The sequence below is a fragment of the Puntigrus tetrazona genome, chromosome 5, assembly GCF_018831695.1.
Source record: "Puntigrus tetrazona isolate hp1 chromosome 5, ASM1883169v1, whole genome shotgun sequence".
Taxonomy (NCBI): Eukaryota; Metazoa; Chordata; class Actinopteri; order Cypriniformes; family Cyprinidae; genus Puntigrus; species Puntigrus tetrazona.
Window position 1 is genome coordinate 16,666,176 of NC_056703.1, and position 16,529 is coordinate 16,682,704.

A 16,529-nucleotide genomic window follows, 5' to 3' on the forward strand; every position below is an offset into this window, starting at 1 on the left:
ACAAGCAAACACTTACTTCTTTATGTATTTCTTTTAAATTAAAAAGAGTGTTGCCAAGCTATGAAAAAAATTTGGTGAAGTAGTCTTTTGAGTTTTGTGATTATAGCTACAGCACTTTTTGAATCCTCAGAGTGTAGTTTCGTCAGGGGCTAGCTAATGCTAACAGGACAATTTTTTTACCCCTGTGTTGAATATTACATATGAATTTTAATAATTATTAAATACTCTTTTAATGTTCCAGAGGCTTCTGCTGCTAACAGCCCCTTTTAACCTTCACAGCGCGGTCATTACAAATGTTCAGTCTGTTCTCAGGTTATTGAGACACCTCCAGACTTGGCACTTGCCTTCGTCTCAGTCACTCTCAGTGATAAGTGCGAACAAGTGGCACTTCTGCCAGTGCCAAGATTTGGATTCTCAAGTCTCATTTTGCCTCTGGTTCTGCTAGTCTGAATGAAGCTGATGATCCATCCGGAGTGGCATTAAACATCCCAGACGGACCAAACGGGATGCTGCTTTTCTGATGAAATGTCACCAAGCACCAACACAAAATGATTAAGGACAGAGACGCACCTGCATATGAATGATGAGCCCGACAAACTGATTGGCACATGCGTTTCCAAAAAGTCAAAACTCTAGGCGCATCACTTTATTACCATGAGAATCCATTCCAAAATGGGAAACAAATGCTCTCCATTTTATTGAACAAACGACCCCATTCCCTCCCCATTTATTTCCATAACCCTGCCATATATATGAGCTTTTATACTGTAAGACACTTAATTACATTAGTTGCACTTTACTCGACACCCTCCCAGGAAATGCCTGCATAGGTCTTGCATAATAATCTCCGTTCTTCTCGATGGCATTCGGCAGCCTCGGACATGTAAACTGACCACCATCTTCTTTAATACGGACAGCCGGCTGGAGGTCAGTCGGCGTCCATACCTGTATCCATCCATCGCTAATGTTCAAAATTGATTTATACGGTTACAACGGAGGCGGTGCCATGCACACAAGAATGCTTGTGGGTTTCGCATTAAAATTCAGTCTGGGGGGTGTTTATGTCAAATCCTGTCTAAGCAAGAAAAAACAGCCTTAAGGAATTTAGAATTTCAGAGTAGAGATGGTCAATCAGAAGTGCTGTAGAACGCTCCTGCCTTTTTAAAAATGGCGGGTCCCTCAAACCGACATTGAGCACCATGTAATCATGGGACAAACATGAAGCAGTCGCATTACGGTCCCATGCAACTCAGTACTGCGAGATTTACATTTCGAATCCATATTGAGTTTGTTAAAAACACAAAATAAACAACAAAAAAATTCCATCTAGCTTACCGTATTTTCTTAAAACCTACAATGATTACTGCATGACACCATACTGGTATGTGTATACAAAAAATGTATTACAGAACATAATTAAATTACACTGTTGAAAATGACACTTACTGAGCGTGAATGAGTTTAACAGCAGTAGCATTAGTTTTGAATGGTCTTTTCAAGTAAGAAGCAGAGAAAGGAATATGTAAATAAAAGTCCATTACAGAAAGTATATATTTTCTGAATCGTCTAAAATTATGTACATTTTGTCACAAAAACACGTTTTTTTCCATATCAACACACAAACTTGGTGCCTATTCCTTAAAAACACCCTTCCAAATTAGTTAATATCTTAATAATAATAATAACAACAACAAAAGAATAAGAAACTTAAAATTAATGAATGAAATTAATGAAAATAAGGACTTTTATCTCCTAAATGGCCCCCTAGAATAATTATATCAAGATTAATATCAAAGAGACTAGGCTTCTTGATAGGGAAAGATTTTCTACAACACTCCCAAAAAGTCCAAGGTTTGAAAAACATCTTTTCAAAGCACATCAACGTTAATCTTGCTTAAACATAAACATGAATAAGAAACTAAAAATGACAAGAAACAAAAAAGAAAAACAGAATGATACAAGCACCGAACACTCTGCTTAATTCCAATACATATAACTGATATTCTTTTTTGTTTGTTTGTTTGCTTCTCCTGAGAGGATCAGAAAGGCGTAGAAAACTGAAGGGTGTGGTTGAAGAGTGGGCGGGCTCCTCTCCTCTGGCGAGCCCCAGTTTATGAGAGCACTAGCACAGTCAGCATGGAGAACATGAGAGTGACGAGAGCGTACGTCACAGAGGAGCAGCCAAGGGTTGCTGAGAGCACACAACCCACACCACCACACCGAAAAAAAAAAGAGACACCCGAAGACCACAGGGACAGTGCACAGAAAAAATAGAGGCCAAAAATGAGGAAAAAACAAAAGTTTTTGAGTGCGTGTTGGAAAATGCGATGATCGGTGATGTCGATTTACACATGGAGACAGAAAAAAGGGAAAGAGAGGGGAAGGGAAAAAACAGGGAAAGAAATTGGGAGAAAGGAGAGAGAAAAAAGAGACAGAAAAAGAGAGAGAGAGAGACAGAGAATAGGTCAAATACAGAAAATTAAGTTTAAAAGGTTAATCAAGATTAGAAAAAGAATATCAAAGGAAAGTTCAATGAGTTAGTAAAAACCAAAGTAAAGAAAGGCGGTAGCATGTTAAAAACACAGCAATGACAGCAAGTCGAGAATGAAAGGACAATGACAGTCAAGTGATGGGAAACATGGAAGGATAAAGGACACAAAGACACGTGCAATCAAGAAACACGGATCAGGCAACTTTCCTGGCATTTGGCATTGCGTATATATTTGCAGGCAATTTTTGATAAATCTTACATATCCCCCTTTCTTTAAAGTTGAAGTGTGCAATTTCGTCTCTACTTGCGTCTCAAACTGTATTGCAACATTAATAACAAAATGTGTAGTGAACTGCAATTGCTCCGTCAAACAGATAGAAGCATCCCAAAGCCACGGTCATTAATAGCATCACAGAGACAGTGTTTACACTTTTTGGAGAAATTTATATACAAGCGGCTTATTTATATTTCTCTCTACTGTGCAGAGATAGAGAAGGTTTTTAAAATTAAACATTATTAAATAAAATAAAATACACACTTCAGCTTTAAACAAGCGCTTCCAGAAAATTGCATTTAAATCAATTATAATTAATTCAGATCAAGAAAAAACATTCTACAGGAAATTAGGAAACAAACAGACTTTCATCTTTCTATGTGTCTCGCAAACACCAGGAAAATGTTGCCCAGTCAGAAGACAAAGTGAAACAAACAGGTTATGATGCAATACGGTGTAATAATGAGCTGGATGACTACTGAATGAGTTTTCCGATGTTACTTAAACTGCACAAACGTTAACTTGGGCATAGTATTAGAACAGCTTTTATTCCATGTCAACTGTAGGCGGGAGATTTGGATTACAGGAAGTAGAGCTTTAGCATTTGTCGCGTGGTGGGGCTGAGCTCGACCGTTACCCGTACCACGCACGAAAATCCACTGGCTCCTATTTTAATTCCTACCAAACTCTCGACGTGTTGACCATCTGCAAGCTGAAGAAATATGTCTTGTTATAATAATAGTGTCAGACAGTTTTAAGGGTTTCTAACCCGTCTCGCATGCTGGTCCGAATATGAGACTCTCAGAGAAGCGTGAATCTCTGTCTGAGCAGATGTTTTGGACCATGGTTTCTAACAGCAGCTGCTCCAGCTGATGCAATGCAGATGTTAGGCTAAAAATAAAGCCGCTTTTTGAACTCCCACATGTTACACATTGAGGTTAACAACTCTGCAATGTGTAAGTGTGGCGAGATGGGAAAAGGGACAAAGGAAGGCTTTTTCTATCCATCTGAACCTGTCTTGCACAAGTGCTCCGAGATCCAAAGCTCCCACTGCTATATGGCTGCTTCCCACTAAGCGGATGAGAAAAAAAGCAGGTCTCTTGGCCATGCACCGGCAGATGCCTGTTAGGTCCTCAGTAAAGCATTAAACCATTAATCCTGTTGAGGCGTCATCATGCAAAACCAGAGGATGCATCCCCACTGAGAGCGGGCAGATAGTCAGTCCAATTCAATCGGTCTGCCGCAATGAGCCTGAACTGAGCCTCAGTTCAGCCTCGAGAAAGAGACAGAGGAAATAGAGAGAGGGATGATCTGAGGGCCAATTTTTTATCAGTGGGAAGCAGCTCACAGAAAACAAAACACAGCACTGCCAATGGAGCACAGACCAAACGAGCCCGTGTTGGAGGGGTGGATGGTTTAACGGACCTGCTGTGGCTTTTTGCCTCCCGAGTGCCAAATAGAAAATCTCATCTCTGCTGATATCATCTGCAATCGCTCCGAGACGAGCAATAAAGCAGGCTGCAAGAGTCAGGGGGAGGTTGCCTGAGGGGTCAGGGCTCTGGAGGAGCTGAAGGTCTCAGAGCTTCACCCGTGGCCACCTCTCACAGACATTTATCACTCTGCACTCTTATTACTCTTAGATTGTGTCAAATCACTCTTTAGAGGAGGGCAGGCCACAACCTGAATTGACACAAGGGTAGCCGGTATAATCCACAACAAGACCTGCTAGTGGGATAGGGTTAACGGGGTAGGGTTGAGGCGGTCGGGCCGTTGGCTGCGCTGGCTGGCAGTGGCTGTGCTTCAGGGCTAGGGGTGGGTCGTACCTGGAATGGCGGTGGGTTCTGGCAAGGTCCTGAAGGAGAGTTTGCGGGTTCAGATCGTCCCTCGCTGGTTTTTCGGCAATGGCGTAAACCTCGTACTCCGTGTTCCAGTCCAGACCCGCGCCAGAACAAGCGTACTCACTGCCGTTGGGCAGAGCGGATCTCCGGCTTCCATTCCTGGCGATTCTTCTACGGACACATGTAGACACTCTTTAAGCAAGGATGATATATAAGGGGTCAATGACACAATGCTCATTTTTCATGTCTTTTGATGTACCGTTTTAATGTATTATGTATTTGTGTGTACTAATTTCTAATTAAAATATACAATTATCACTGAATCCACACACACACACACCTCTTTTATGGATTATACTCATATTTTCAAAAATAAAAGATAATTTGATATTTGTGGTGGGACACGAAAGTATCAGGCTGATGGAATTCTACAGGTTTCATCCAAAAAAAAGTTAAAACAAATATTATAATAACTATTTAAATATATAAAAATTATTTGCACCTGTTTTTGGGCGTTATAGTATAATGGTACTGTCAAGATATACTCAAGACGCACAGAGAAGAATTAGCGTTGAAAAGACATAGACAGTTATTTTTGTAATATGTAAATGAGATGTTACTTTTTTATTTTTAATTCATACACATTTTAAGTTTTTGCTAAATCGTATGTATTTTACAAGTTGCCAATTCATATGAATTTGTATAAATGACCTACACCTAACCTCGCACTTAAACCTACCCATCAGTGGGATTTATACAAATCATACAAAATCATAGAAGTGAGGTCGTACAAATTAGCCAATTAAGTAAAATATGCAATGACCGTGAACTTCACTACCTCTCCAAAGGCATTTAATTCGGTATAAATAATTCAGACGACTGGATGAGTTAAGTATGTTACCTCATGTCCAATCATACTCACAGCTCGGTAGCGCACTAGATAGTGTTTGATGGGAGAGCCTCCCATCATCCTGCTTGATCCAGTGGACCTTCATCTCGTTGCCTGTGGACAGTGGCTTAGCCTCCAGTTTAGGAGGATTAGGTTCCCTGAGGAGAAAACGGCCAGAAAAAAAAAACTATGTTAGAAGACCCCAGCACAGATTCAAAATGTGCCCTAACACAGGCACATTTCCACAGGTGAACGTCCCCTCATCCTTTCACAGCTGATTTGTAATTCACAAGGTATTTTTTATCTCTGAATATGAACTGCGGAAATAGGTTAGCTAATTAAACTCCTGCCTAATTTTAGCTTATAATTAATTTACAGTGTTGACTCCAGCTGGGAGAATTTAAAAGGAAGTTATACTGCAGTGCATAGTCTCTAAACTACGCACAGAAAATGGTAAAATTAACGATCAAAGGATGAGATGTAACACTTTCTAGTTGAGTCACTTAGCAAAGTCTAAATTCCTCTGTTCTCGTTTTTGGCTAAACTGTCGAGACGTCTCATAGCAGAGGCTTTCTGGCAGCATAATGATGACTTCTGCCTCCCATCCTTCCAAATGTGGAACATTAATGACAGCGCTTGGCTCTTGTAAAAGTGGAGCTGAGTCGCTTGGGCATGTGGAGGGCTGTAATGAGAGCTGGACCTGTGTTGGTGGCAGTGATGGAGGAAGAGAACGGCGCTGTAATGCAGTCTCTGGGGGAGCTCGTTATCTCGACTTGCCCACTACTTAATGACAGAACTCCCTTAATTATCCTCCATGCTTTGATTGGAGATTCTCAGCCATTACATTTAATAATATCAGCGGGCCGAAGGGGGTTGTGATATGCGCATGTGTGGGCGCTTGTTTGGGATGTTAGCTGTCTACCTGTGTCACTAGAGGAGACTGGGAGGAGGCCACAGCACTCTGCTCACATTAATCATCATAAATAGCTGCTAGACAAGCGCCCCTATTAGGGACTGATGTGATACTGGTATATACACACCAAATATACCAAACATGACAAATGAGATGAATTTCAGGTCAAGACAATAGGATATCTGAATGTTTGACCTAAGAAATAGAATAAACAAGTTAGATTAGATGTCTGGGATTCAGTTTTGCTTATAAGCTTACATTCTCCAAGCAGAATCTGCAAGATTAATTTTATTTAGCAAAGTAAAAATGGATATAATATAATATAATATAATATAATTAAGTATACAGATCAATAATTTATACAGATTGGGGTATGTAAGATTTATATATTTATTTAGTATTTATTTATAGATTTTTCCAAAAAGAAATTCATACTTTTTCAAAAGAGTAACATTGCTCTTTCTTTTTCCATACAAGATCATTTAACTAAATTATGGGTTAATGGCTTTCAAAAAAAATATTTCAAAAAACCAAAAAGATTTTTCTATATTTTACTATATTCTTGATCAACTGAATATAGCCTTGGTGAACCTAAGTTAAATATTTCAAAAGTCTTACAAACTTCAAACATTTGAACAATAATAAAAAATAACATAACATAATATAATATAATCAGTATTAATATAAACAACGACTTCTTGTAAGCTTTTAAGATGACTGGGAAGATTTCTGAGAGTCTGCAAAGGGTATGCAAAGTATGTACACCTGAAACAGTAGCCCTGTATATGTATACGTTTGCTATGGTCTCATATCCCATTAAATCTCTTTGTAGTCTTCTGTAATTAACCTTAATTTAAGTTAGAGGCATATTTTGAACATTTCAGACCATCAGGCAGTTAGTTTAAGCATGCATGAAAATAGAGGCCTAAGGTGATTCCTTCATGATGAATTGAAGCTTGATTAAAGTTTGTAATCGGATGCTGCAATTTAAATGAAGACAAGTTAATTTAAGACAAGCAGTGCAGGAGTGATGGCGGTTAAACAGGTTTTCTGATATCCAGTCATCAATTCCAGTTAGCTGAAGGATTTCCAGATGCTAAGAAGACAAAGAAGGACAGATTAGGTTACAGAGAGAAAGAGGGCAAACATGCGCTACCATGCAGAAGGAGGATTAGATTCAAGGGTCACGGATTATTGTTGCACTCGATCATGACTAATAATAACCGCTATCCTAACTTGACATATTTCAGGAATAGCGGCTGAGAGATGAAAAATTGACAGAGACCGTAATCTCATCTCAAACCAAGTGTGTCGTTAAAAATGTTTGGGTAGGAAAAGAGAGAGTAGAAGCGTTTTCTTGAAATATGAGGAAGTGAAGCGCTTCCTCTTTGCATTTCCACATAGGAGCAGCAGACAGGGACAGTGAGCAGGTACATTTGTGAGACAAAGACGAACAATTAGGACATGCATGAGAGGCTTTGAGTATGCAGACTGTGACAGAAAGAGAACAGAAGGATGTGTGAATGTGTTCGTGCAATAACATAACGTCAGTACTGCTGTTAGTCTTTGTGATACGAACATATTTGGCAAATACTGCGACTATAAGTTAATTTATCTTGTAAAGCACATTATTATGATCTGCAAATGAATGAGGGCATGATGATTGATGTTCTTTATGCTGATTTGTACATAAACAAGTGAAAGATGCATCTTTTTTAATAAATGAGTTTGTGAGATATCATAAACATCTCATTAGTCTTTAAGTAACTCTCCTAAAGCCATAGTTTACCCAATAATTCACATTTGTTGAAAAAGTGCTCGCTCAAGCTAAAGATGAGTTTTTTCTCTGAAAAGATTTGGAGCTCCCCCAATGGGTCCTCTGCAGCAAATGGCTGCCATCCGAATTAAAGTTTATTAAAACATAAAAATAAAGGTCCACAAGTAATCCACACAACTCCAGTAATATTGCTTTCTTTGATGGCACCCATTTACTGCAGTGGATTCATTAGTGAGCAAGTGAAGCTCTGATGAATAAATACAGTTTTATTTTTAGGACAAACTATTCCTTTTAGATATTCGGACGTTGTCTCAAAAGTTGCATCATTTATTAAAAGTAGAGTTGGAGAGGAGGGAAGAAAATTTTTCTGTCAGTAGAGTAAAATATATATTGAAAATCAATAAGAAGTTCAACATGCAGAGCACCTAGCAGCATGTGTAGGAGACAAAGCTTTGGGATTACTGTCTAGGCAGAGTGGCTGATGGTTTTCAAAAAGCCAAATAAAGTAGGTGGTGTGAGATTTCTAAAGGATGAATGACTCAAAAATGAAATGGCTCATAAATCCCGATGGTACCAGGTGGGTGTTTCCTCTATCTTCCCCTCATTAACTTGTCTGTTCTCACTGTTAATGGAATTGGACCAAAAGAAAAAAAGAAAAGAAAAAAAAGAAAAAAGAAAATAAATAAATAAAAACAACAAAAATTACCTTCTGTTCACCAGCGAAGACGACATCGTCAGCACCATGCAAGAGTCATATGACAAAGTCACATGATACGCACGCACATGATTGGTTGAAAGGAAAGTGGAAGGGGGGAAGGGTCACATGGAAAATACAAAACATTGAAAAAAATTATACAAACATGGAACGTGTTAAGACCAAAAAGTACAAACAGAAACACAAACGACAAAAAGAAAACAAATTATAAACATAAATACTTCTCTGTAACATTAGATACAGTGTGCATAGATCCATAAAGCAATTCCTGGACAGTTTTTTTTTACACAAATACAAATCAAAGCACTTGCGAAAAAAATCTGCCCTATATCAGCTCTCATGAAGCCCATTTAAACTATGCAAGTTAAGAATCGGGTCCAAATTGCTTTATGAATCCACTTCACCAGCAGTATTTCCTCTGACTGCGAGTGGTACTTTCGATAAGAGGATTCAAATACAGCTCTCTTGCACTGTACATTGAATTATAAATGCTTGTGCAGATTGGACGGCATCAATAGGGCTGTAAAACCAACTGAAACACAGCAGGCCATCCAAAGGCAGAGGAAACTCAGTGATGTTGACCGTACAGATAGAAACCTGCCTCATCTACTAGACATGAAGCTGGACACTACAGAATGGGCAAATGAGAAGGCAGACACTGCCCACGTGTACAAAGTCCCAAGACAATACTTTGAAATGTTGATCTAGGATTATTCATCAGGATGGAAAACAAAAACTGATTCTAGATCAGCACTTTCAGCCTGATATGTTTACATACATGAGCTCAGGACTGTAGCTGAGAAGGGTGGAGGAGGATAAAGACGAGGAGCAGTGTTTTCCATCACAACTAAAGGTCTGCAGTCTACAAGTTAAATACTAAGTGCCAGATTTACTAAACAGGGCAAATAAGCGGTAGAGCGATTTCATAAAAGCGTAGATGGAAAATTCTGCAGGTGATTTACTAACAATGTGAATATAAAAGTACATAGACGCACCTTTATCATTTCCGAAACGACAGAGCAATCTACCAAGAGCAGAGCAATTTACCGCCTGCTTTAAGGACTGCTTTTTTGGGGGCGTAAAAGGATAGTACAAATACTAGTAATCTGACGAGCACAAATGTTAGTAAATTGTACTGCGTGATTTATTTTATCACTCTGATCCTACAAATGCATATTCAGTAATGTCTGGTGCAAAAATAACTGTCCACGTCTTTTTTAGTTAATCCTGATTGTACTATTTTAATGGCAAAAGACCATTTGCGTTTGGCGCAGGCTGTTAGTAGATATTATGTCAAATGTATACCTTCAGACACTTAAGTTACATATAAAAATGCATAGATTGGTTGGAGCCTATAGCCTTGTTACAGCGGCGTTGCGCTACGCGTTTCCTGAGTTAGAATCCCAACTTGAGGGATTTTCCTGATCCTGCTCCCCTATCTCTTTTATACATGGTTTCCTTCCAGTTCTGATCTGTCCTATTGTAAAAATAAAATAAATATGGAAAACAATTCATAAATTGAAGCCTCATGGAAGCCACACTGTATCAAAGCTAAAACAGGTTTCCATACTGTGAGGAAAAAAAACATATTTACGCAATATTTACTTTAACAAATATAAAGTCAAAAATAAAAATGAAGTCAAAATAAAATCTTAATGTTAATTTTCCTTGCAATATACTTGCTTTCAAGAATAGTTCTATATATATAGTATAGCTTTCGAAAGAATTCCTAGCTTTTCAAAGATCGCCTGGCTAAATGATTTTGCAATCAAAGACATATAACTGTACTAATTATAAAGAATAAATAGGAACATTTCACATACAAGTATGCACTGACATTCGCATTCGCCTTTGAAGCCATTTGAAATGAGTTTCTGTAAACCACCAGGGTTCCTTATAAACTAGCTATCAAGCAATTTAGAAAGTCTAAAATCTTCATGCTGATTATGACTCATTATCATACAAAAGAACAGATCTTTTGTTTGCTTATCTACTCATACAACCCTGAAAACCTAAGCTTTAAAAAACACTATTATATTTAAATTTCTTTGACATCTGAGGAAGTTTTAGTTTGCGCAATCTTAAACCTGCCAGTCAATGTCAACTAAGCAGACAATAGTCAAACAACTGCCTACTTCTTAGATAAAGACCCTGTCATTTCTCTGACTGAATGAGACAGAATAGCTGTCTCCCGAAAGGAACTATCTTTCAGCGGAAAACCTTTTCAGACCCTCCCAATTTGCAGTCTGTTTGTCGAGAGATCAGGTGTAATCCGTGCTGTCATGGTAACTCTATTTTCAGACTAACGCTTGGTGGCGTCTCTCGCAGCACAGAGGGAAGCGAGAGAGCATGTTTTAGTGTTTAGGCTCAAAATTAGCAGACGAAACACACACCGTTACAAGACGTCTCATGTTAATTTGGTGATTGTACAAGTTTGTAGACTTGAACCCTTGTGCACTTAAACACAGGTTGTTCTGTGATGATGGTTCCTGTACTGCAATTCTCTTTGGATAAAAGCATCTGTGCTTGCATCTCCAAGGGATGTCACGCACTCCTAAGAATGCTAATGTTGACAATTTTGCTTAATGTTGTGAAGACAGCTCCATTAGTTTCCACATTCGTGACAGTACGCAACATGTCTCATTAATATCTCAGAGCGCACAATAGGAGAACTGCAAGTGTCATGCTGCTTATACAACTTTCTGCGCATCCACTGGCATAAAAACTCAGCACACATCATGAGTTCATAAACCATTAGCACAAAGAAGCATGTCATATTCCAGTGTGTCTACCATGCAGTGACATGTTAGACAGGTGAGCTGGTCTACAAGCGGATGTTAGTGATGGTTCTCTATGGAGGCTTGATGCCAGTTTCTCACTAACACAGACTCTCTTCTCTATCACAGACGAGTGTTGTCGGTCTAGTGCGAACGTGTTGATTTCAGAACAATGGTCTAGGTGAGGCGAACAAACGAGTGGCAAACGACACTGCACACATTCGGCATACTCACTAAGGTCGGCAGTGGTTGGAGCAATGGAAGTTGGAGTCTCTGAAGACACTGGAAGATGGTGAGAACATGGTGAGATGTGCTTCCGTTGTGTTGGACTGATTGTAGAGCCACTGCTGCAACAGTTTCATAGCAACTAACTAGTGTACATCACACCTCAGCAATATTCAACCAGTCCAGGCAGAAGTGCATGCAGCCCAAAAGTACCTTGGTGTAGACATGTACTATATAGCCAATACACAGACACAGGCATATACTATATGGCCAATGATGGTGAATACGAAGGGCATTACTGAGATGCCCTTTCAATGACAAAATTTATTTGCATGGCAAAATATATTTATTTAATTAATTTATTATTTATTTAATAAACCATTGAATCTTATTAGACTTCAAGAGAAGAATTTAATAAAAATTATATTTTTAAAGTTAACCGAGTACATGTTTAGCTTGAAAAGGTGTTAGATAATAAAATACTTAAAATATAAATATAAAATAAATAATTGAATTAACAATAAAATAAACAAATTGGGTTTATTTTTTCAGTAAATCCCATGTAATAAACTCTACTCTTCATAAGTTAATAATATTTTTAAAAAATCATATTTCTTTATTATTTATTTAAACTATACTAAGCTAAAACTATATAAATGCTGTTATTTTAAACTGTCATGAAAAAATATTGAAATTCAATAAATCATTAAGCAACACAACAATAAAAAATTCTTACTGAGCAAATTAAGCTGAAAGATTAGTTGACACTAAATAGTAGTAATAGCTGCTGAAAAGTCAACTTTGCCATCACATTAATAAATCACATTTTAAAATATTTACAATAAATCAGATTTAAAACAGTTATTTTAAATTACAATAATATTTAACAATATCACTTTTACAGCACTTTAACCAAATAAATGCAGCCTTGGTGAGCACTAAAAACATCTTTTAAAATTTTATTTTACAGTTACCAAATTTCGGAATGCTATTTTTTAACATACAAAAATAAATAAATAATAAAAAGCAAAGCAGAGGAAGGAGGTATATATATATATATATATATATATATATATATATATATATATATATATATATATATATATATATATATATATATATATATATATATATATATATATATATATATACACACACGCACTCAGTGTATTGGATTAACAGTTAAACTGCTTGAGTCTGAGCAACTGAACCAAGCAGAGATCTATATTAAACTTGAACTTCACCGCATTTTATATTTCTTGAGTACAAAGTACAAAGAACATATAAATAACTCCAGCATTCAAGAAAGACGGCAAAATTTAAAAGAACAGCCTCTTCTGGGTCATGCACAAACAATTTAATGCTTATGACGACTATACCGGTCTCCGAGATGCACATAATAACCTGTATTTAAATGTCATTGCTGACCAACGTGAGTGTGACAGCACAGATGTCTCAAGCCACAAGGACAACACTCGATTCAAAGTGCGGTATTTTCCTGAAAGTGCATTAGTGCTAGTGACTCAGACATCATCACCTTCAATATACCCTCATCTATCTAATCTGAGAGAATGCTGGCTTTCAGAGAGCTGAACCTCAGAGCCTTAGAGTTAAACGATAAGTACTTTGAGTGGAAGGTAATGATATGATGGGGGCGAAATATCCCCTGTTTCCTCTTTTAAGCTTAACGCAATTAGACAGAAGCACAGTCTGTTTGTGAGCCGAGTGTCTGACAGATGACAGACTATGTTAGAGTTTCAAAGACTGTTTGACTAAAGAGTACCAAGCTTCTGTCTTTAATCTCTTTATTTCTGCAGCGGTTGTGAATTTATTTCAAGGAACTTCTAGATACTTGGTGACAAAAGGAGCCTCAAGTGCTAACAGCTTCGTCGGATAGTCCTTGGAGGATTAAAAGAACAGTTCACTCAAATATGAAAATGCTGTCATCATAAACTCACCCATGTGTTGATTCAAACCCATATGAACCCGTTCTTTCTTCCGTGGAACATAAAATGAAATCTGAATAATGTACAGGTTGCGCTTTTCAGATGGGAACTGGAGCTTTGAAATTGTTAAAGCACTTTTTGATTATATTTATTTACTGGAAATCAAGTGAATTGGTAACCAGCGATACAGAAGCAATGATTCAGTGAGAACTGGATGAGTAATATCTGACTTAAAATTCAAAGGCTTCAATCACCAGTAACTTCCATAATGAACAATCCAAGGAAAGCTAAGCTGGAAATCAACATATTTCATGAGAATAAAATCCTACATTTTGGCCTGTTCGTCATACAAGGCAATCACACTATTTCAGAAGACCATTTTTTATAATGCTTTTGCAGCTTTTTTAGACTTTAAAAGCCCCAGTTCATGCACATTCACTGCAATTTAAAAAAAAAAAAAAAAAAACACAAAAATTACTCCAATTATTCAGAAGAAAGGAACTCATACAGATTTGGAATGACATGAGGGAGAGTAAAAGACTGTTTTTTTTTTTTTTTGTGAACTATCCCTTTAAACCCACATTGATGAAAATGATGATTTATTTTAGCTTCAAGACAATATTAACAAGCTCAAATATTTCTTCTCTCTGATTTCCAGTGTTTCAACTTGCACACAACTAGTCACTGCAGGCTTATTGATCTTACAAAACACCGTTCTTCAATTTGGACTACTGCTCTGCAGATGAAAAAAATAAGTGCTAAAATGGAACTTTATTATCCACTGTGGTCGGATGAAATGCTGTGGGGCAGTTGCATTGTGTAGTGCTTTGTAGATATCACAGAGCAGAGGCTGAGGTTCAAAGCACACAGAGCATCTCAGACAGAGAAGAAAATTGCTCTGTGGAATAATAAGGATTATCATATCGTAAGTGTTTCATGTCAAGGGGAATGAAGGGGGTGTTAATGCCGTTGCAGAGGTGATCACAATTAAAGCACTCCAGCTCTACCTGAGGACGTAGACCATCTGGTAGGTTGCTGGCCTGTGTCTCTATCTCTGAGAGATGTATTCACCAGCACTGAAGCAGAGAAAGCACTAAGAACCACCAGATGTGCTAGGCAATAGACCTAGTTTAAACCATCTCTCAAGGGTACTAAATAACTGAGCACAATCTAATGAAGTGCCACGCAAACTGTTTTACAGTCTACTTTCTTTGCCCTCAGTATGATTGCTTTAAGTGTTATTAAAGAGGTTTGGCTGTACAAATTGGGTTTTATTTGAATCGATACAATACAAATTATCTAATTGTTTAAGTGTGTGAAAACTGATATGTACAACCTATTTTAATTGTTATATGTGACTCCGGACCACAAAACTAGTCATAAGGGTCTTTTTTTTTATTGAGATTTATACATTATTTGAAAGCTGAATAAATAAGCATACTTTTCAGAAACAACAGAATTATGAATCTTATTTTTTATTACTAAACATCTAGTATGAATTTAATTAATAAACATTTTATACAATTGTTCTATTGTTCACCTGTAGCTTGGTTTATTTGGTCCAGATCAAAGTCAAAAAACATTTTTCTGTCTTTTTGGTTTCTTTTCACACCACACTGTTTTCTGATGTGGACCAGCTAACATAATCGGATGTTGTCACCTGACAACATCCGATTCACTTTTTGGCCAGATGTGTATTTGAATGCATTGCCTAAACTGCTTTTTAATTGGACAGAAGGAACGTGCAAGTCCGAAGTCCAAAGTTTCTTTGCCTTAACCCAGCACTGTTCCACAGATCTGTTAACCCTTCCCTGAGCTGTTTGCTAAACAATGATAAGTTCTTGTGAGTTTTAGAAAGTTGCGACTTGATATGGTCATCAGACCAAATTTATATGAGGCTCTGCACCTCCTTGTTTGTCCACGACCTATCATGCTAAACAGCAAACTGTCAAAAAACACTTCCTTATCCCATAATGCTACAGCGACTGGTTTAATCCAAAAATACGGAGTTCTTTTTGTCGTTGGGTGTTCACACTGAAAGCACGCCGAGACCACCTCTTCAAGGAACCGCACCGAGAAGGATATCAAACTTTAGCGTGATTCAACCAAACTAAATAAGGAAGGTGCGAAAGCATCCTTAGTCGCACAAAGCAAAACAAAGCAAAAGAAAAGAAATGAAAACAAAACAAAACAAAAAAATTAAAAGCAAAACATATATTGAGAAAAAGATCAAAGTAGTTATCTCAGTGGCACAATTTCCTATTCTTTTTTTCACAGCAGGTAAAATCTCAGAATTCTCCTTTTGACTTTCACGTTGGCTTCTAAGTTGACCTCTTTTAGTTTTATTTAACCTACTATTTTCAGATCAGAGGCCATTTCCACAGCAGGTCTCCATTGGTACAGTCCCTGCCGCGGTGCTCTCTGATCCTTTGCGGTCCGTGGTGATCGCATTCATATCAAAGAAAGGCTCTGTCAGTGGAGTCTATGTGCCCTCTGGGAGCAGAGTGACCCACGTACAGGCTAGCAATCAGAAAGCCTGGCACACAGTCATGGAAAGAGTCCCTATTTGTCGCTGTGAATATTTTAGCTGTCACCCGAGATGACCTTACTGCAGTGAGCTGCAGAGGAGGTATTATCCATCAGAAAACTCCCAGAGGTGCCCATCACTCCTGCCTATATCGCTT

General features: G+C 37.8%; 1 pseudogene; it reads right to left on the minus strand.

The window, feature by feature from the left end:
- Positions 1-2,083: 2,083 nt before the first annotated feature.
- LOC122344726 overlaps positions 2,084-16,529 on the minus strand; it is a 54,533-nt pseudogene continuing 40,087 nt past the window's right edge.